General features: G+C 47.9%; 1 pseudogene; it reads left to right on the forward strand.

Moving 5' to 3' along the window:
* Positions 1–301: 301 nt before the first annotated feature.
* Positions 302–695, forward strand: LOC108517870 (ubiquitin-60S ribosomal protein L40 pseudogene; annotated as a pseudogene).
* The last annotated feature ends 4,760 nt before the right edge of the window (positions 696–5,455 follow it).

The following is a 5,455-nucleotide window of genomic DNA, read 5'->3' on the forward strand; positions in this document are numbered from 1 at the left end:
TGCAAAGCCATGTTGCCCACATTGGTGCCAATGGCTAAAGCTGAGTTTTTTAATGACAGCACCGACTTAAATTCTTGTTGCATTCAGACCAGTTGCAGTCTTGTCTCTGCCCCCTTCCCATATGAAGAGTTTGGGGAAGAAGCATCATGAAAAGGTATAGTCCTCCTGAGTGCCTGATCCAGAGCTCAGACATTTTTGGAAGTGACTTGGCCTGATCTTTTATCTAACTGTCTAATTTAGAAAACCACAGATTGTCTGAGCTTAAAGGGAATGAAAGACAAAACCAGACTGAGGCGGCCGAGCTACAAATGCAGAGATGCAGATCTTTGTGAAGACCCTCACAGGTAGGATCATCACCCTCGAGGTCGAGCCCAGTGACACCACTGAGAACGTCAAGGCCAAAATTCAAGACAAGGAGGGCATCCCACTTGACCAGCAGCGTCTGATATTTGCGGGCAAACAGCCGGAGCCGCACTCTTTCAGACTGCAACATCCAGAAAGAGTCCAACCTGCACCTGGGGCTGCACCCGCAAGGTAGCATTATTGAGCCTTCCCTCTGCCAGCTTGCCCAGAAATACAACTGCGACAAGATGATCTGCCGCAAGTGCTGTGCTCGCCTGCACCCCTGTGCTGTCAACTGCCACAAGAAGTGCAGCCACACCAGCAACCTGCGCCCCAAGAAGAAGGTCAAATAAGCCTCTTCCTTCCCCCAAGGGCAGCCTCCTGCCCAGGCCCCATGGCCCTGGGGCCTCAATAAAGTGTCCCTTTCATTGACTGGAAAAAAAAAAAAAAAAAGAAGAAGATAAAACAATTCAACACACCTTTTTTTCGCAGTTGACGAAGCAGAACTAGAGAGGCTAAGTGGCTCGCCCCAGTCAATACTGAATTGGTGACAGAACAAGGGCTAAGCCCAGGGCTGTCATCAGTGGTTTATTTTCTTTCAGCTGCCTGCTGATGGGGAACATTTGTGGGACTTCTTTGAATGCAATCTTGGGAAAATATAGTGAAGTGGGATCAACCCCACCCCAACTCTCTTTCTTTCTGTTTATGTCTATCCCTCTCTCGCTTGCACAAACACATGGAATATTCCAGTCGCAGTTCCAACAGCTCTGTGACTTTGCTTGGGTCACTTAAGCGAGCTAAGGCTCAGGAGCATACTCTGCTGCAGGGAGATGGTGATACCTGTGCTGGCTGTTACATGTATTCCATGAGATGGTATGGGTGGAAGCCCTTCATGAGATGGAAAACCCTATAACTAGTGTAACAGGGTGGTAGTAACAGAAGATTTTAAAGCAAAGCTCCGAAATGCTTGTTCGCGCAGTTTTTTGTATAGGTACAAGAAATCTCATGAGGTTGTGAATCCTGTGGTTTCATTTGCATAATTCATAACTCCGTAATATGATATTGTCTTAACCAAATAGTTAGCCTCCTCCCCTTCTTTTCTTCATCCCTTGCAGCCTTTTAAGCCAAATTCTCAATTTCAGACCTTGCTGGAAGTCCCCTTGGACCTTCGGTTTGTTATTTCAAAGCTAGGATAAAAAGAGTTTGAGGTACGGACATGTCTAAGAAAAATATACTTCTTGCTTTGGGCCTTTTCTTTCATTCTGTGTTATTTGGCAAGCTTGTTCTATTTGCTTGAGCTGTGGGCTGGGGGTTAGGAGACTGACTGGGTTTTGATCCCTGCTCTGCTCTGTGTTGCTTTGGACCTGGTACTTAACCACTGTAGAAAATAAAAAGGCTGGTTCAGAGGACAGCCTGTTTTGGTCAGTTCAGGCTGCCATAATACAGTGCCATACGTGGACTGGGAGTTTAAACAACAGAAATGTACTTTTTCACAGTTCTGGTGACTGAAAAGTGTGAGATGGGGGTGCCACCATGGTTAGGTTGTGCTGAGGGCTCCCTTTCTTGCTTGCAGATGGCCATCTCCTCACTGCGTATTCACATGGCAGAGACAGACAGATAGACAGTTAGCAAAATCTCTAGCGTCTCCTTCTCTGTCTCTTTCTGGTTTTGTTTTGTTTTGTTTTTTTTTTTAGATAAGATCTCACTCTGCTACCCAGGCTGGAGTGCAGTGGTACAACCTCAGCTCACTGCAGCCTCGAACTCCCGGGCTCAAGAGATCCTTCCACCTCAGCCTTTCTGGTAGTTGGGAACACAGGAGCACACCATCATTCCTGGCTAATTTTTTTGTATTTTTTGTAGAGACAGGGATTCGTCATGTTGCCCAGGCTGGTCTTGAACTCCTTGACTCAAGTGATCCGCCTGCCTTGGCCTCCTAAAGTGCTAAGATTTGAGACATGACCCACCACACCCAGCTGGTGTCTCTTCTTAAAAGGACAGCAGTCCCATCATGAGGATCTCACCCTCATGATCTCATCTAAACCTAGTTATTTCTCCAAGGTCTAATATCCAAATACCATCACATTGGGGGCTGGGGCTCCAAAATATTAATTTTTTGAGGGGGAACACAATTTAGTCCATAGGAGGCCCCTTGCAGTCTAAACGCTGCAAGTCTATATTACATGTGAGGTGTAATGCTAAGTACTGCGGGATATCAGAAAATGTGTAGTACAGAAAATCCAAAATACATCTCACTCCTCAGGAGCACAGCCTGTTTGGAAAGCAACCATAACACAAAGCAGTGTGAGAAGAATCACCTGAAAGGAGCAGAGGCAACAAGGGCCTGTAGCAGTTCGGGAGAGAGAGAGAGAGATTGATTCCCACTGGAAGAATCAGGAAGGTCTTCCTGAAAGAGGTGGCGTTGAGTTGGATTTTGAAAGATGGCAAGATATCCACAAATGATTATGGGTATGGGGTGAGTGACAGGCAACAAGAGCGAAGATGGAAAAATGCTTTTTGGAGAACAGATGAGCCTGAAGTTTTAGCAGGGGATAGTCCTGGAAATACTGGTTCAGTCCACCCAGTTCTAAAAGCAAATCTAAGAACATTGGAACATGTGTGATGACTGGAGAACCTCTTCAGCAAATTAATAAACAAAGTGGGCTTTGGGGGAAATTAACTCAACTACAGGAAGGAGAGTTGCTTAGGGCAGAGAGGAGATGAACAGAGAGGCCAGTTTGGAATCTAGAGATGTGGCTTGTAGATTTCTCTTAAACATCTGGAATGTATATCCAAAAAAAAAAAAAAAAATCAAGTCGTGGATTTATTCACTGCTGGAAAACCACCATCACCCTTCTGGTTTTGGCTTCTGCTTTGGGTGATCAGATTTATTTCCTCTTGTTAGGAGTTATATTCCCTTTGCGTAATAGAGGCTCTGGGTGCGTCCGGAGAGGTGTCTGTAGTCAAGACAAGCTGCCGTTTCTAAGGGCAAGGGCTGGCATTTCACTGGTCCTTGCATACCTCATTTCTGGGATGGGCAGGAGTGAACTTGGTGGGGCAGTAGAGCCTGAGGCAGACTGTGTTCTACATTTTGGGAGCTGTCATCCTCAGGGATGAAAGACTGTCGATTCAGTTTTCAGTACCCTTGATGTCTGCAAGTTGCTTTTGTAGCCTGAAATTCCTCAGGCCTCTTCTGCCTGACGTAGGAAGGTTGCCACCTTGACATGAGCCATCGGACTTGGCTGCCTCAGTGCATCTGCCTGTGTGACAGTAGTGGCTCTGTGCTGATTTGATTTATGGTTGTGTTTCACATGGGCTCAGGACAGTTCTCATAGGTTCTTTTCTTAGGATTCATTGTTAGTGTCTGTTTCCTGCAAAGCCACTTAAGAATGCTGTTACCTGGGGACTTTCATGCCCTCTCCCCTGTGGCTGCCCTGAACACTGATTGTCAGAGTTTCCAGTGGTGCCAGAAGATCCCAGGTCCCATTCCAGGCTCACTGTGCTGGAGCCACTCTGTTGTCTCTCCTGGGGCATTGGTGCCCCTGCTCAGGGCCCTGAAGCACGAACCTTCCTCCCTCCAGGTCACACTCCTCATGCCAGTGAACACCCAACCCCTTTGATTCAGAAGTTCTCCAGACATGGCCAGACTCTGAATCCCAGTTTAAGCCAAGCCTGAGGACTCCCACTCCCACACCAGCCCCTACAAGGCATGTGGCTATTGCGCTGTGTTTCTTGTCCAGGTGGCAGGACGGGGAAGCGGGTGCTAGAGGCACCAGCAGCACCACTCCCAAGGTGTCGGGGTGAAAGTGTGGCAGAAAGTTGCATAGTTGCGTGTCGATGTAAAGTATCCTCCAGGGAAATTTCATTTTCAAAAATGCCAGGACTGACTGTATTTTCGTAGAACCAAGACAGAGCTTCCATTCTCAGAGGGTGGGCTTTGTAAACAAGACGGCCCACTGCTGAGTCCAGGAGCTGTCTCTTTGGGGCATTCAGGGTGCTCAGGGGGACGCTGTTGCTGGTCGGTTGCCCTGAGCAGGAACTTCTCAGGCAGGATCAGGGGACTGGGAGCCCTGGGATTTAGGAAAGCGGGCTGCGGGAAATGCCCTCAGCTGCAGGTCAACCTGCGTCCTGGTGTTGGGTGTAACATGGTATGTAAAAAGTATGACTTGGTGGAGCAGCTACCCTGTTTTTCCATCATGGCATGGGACATCTTTTCAGTTCCAAGCCTGAGAGTGAATTCTGGAAGGGTGGGGCAGGATGGACCTTTGGGTAAGAAGACAACTTCATTGCCATTAGCCGGCATAGTCCCCAAAGGGCTGACATCCCTGGGTACCGCTGGGCAGTGAGGGCTGATGGTTTGGGTACAGAGGGCACAGGGGGCACCAGCTTTGAAGTGGCTCTTCAGCTGATGGTCAGTTATTAGACATCTCAACTGAATGACTGTTGTGGGGAAACAAAGATGAACAGATCCCTCTCCAGGGAATTCACATTCCGTTTGGGGAGACAAACAAATAAATGCAATGGAAAAAAAAAGCCATGACTGAGATGTCCTGTCGCAGAGAGTGTGCCTCAGCAGCAGCAGCGGGAGACAGAAGGTGGTAAACATCCCGGGGGATGGGGATTAGGATTGCCTGTGACCTCCAGGTGGATGGGTGGGGCTTGAGGACATGGAGACAGGAGCAAGCATGGGTGAGGAAAGCCATGGGGCACCCCAATGCTGGGGGTGCACAGAATGCAACTGAGGGTGCTCACAGATGCAGAAATCTTAGGAATCGATTTTTTCCTCAAGGTGGCAACAGTCAAGGCAGAAAGAGGGCACTGGCATCCCAAAATACGGACCTGGGAAGTGAGTCCCAGAGACCCCTGGACTGAGTCACCCCCATTCTCTCTGTGGGGATCTAGTTTTAGGACTTGTGTTCCAGAACAAGCTCATTCTATTTGATGGGCTTCAAAAGTGGTAGGGCCTTGTAGAAATGACTAGTTTAATAGTGTGCATTGTGCACTCCCTCAGATCTCTGGTTTGGAAACATGCCCTTCTAGAAACCTTCCCTTTAAATTTAATTATTTGAATTAGTAATAGAGGCAACTGGCGCAAAAGGTAGATAATGAAGAGTAA

The sequence above is a fragment of the Rhinopithecus bieti genome, unplaced genomic scaffold (assembly GCF_001698545.2).
Source record: "Rhinopithecus bieti isolate Rb0 unplaced genomic scaffold, ASM169854v2 scaffold_40559, whole genome shotgun sequence".
In the NCBI taxonomy this organism is placed as follows: domain Eukaryota; kingdom Metazoa; phylum Chordata; class Mammalia; order Primates; family Cercopithecidae; genus Rhinopithecus; species Rhinopithecus bieti.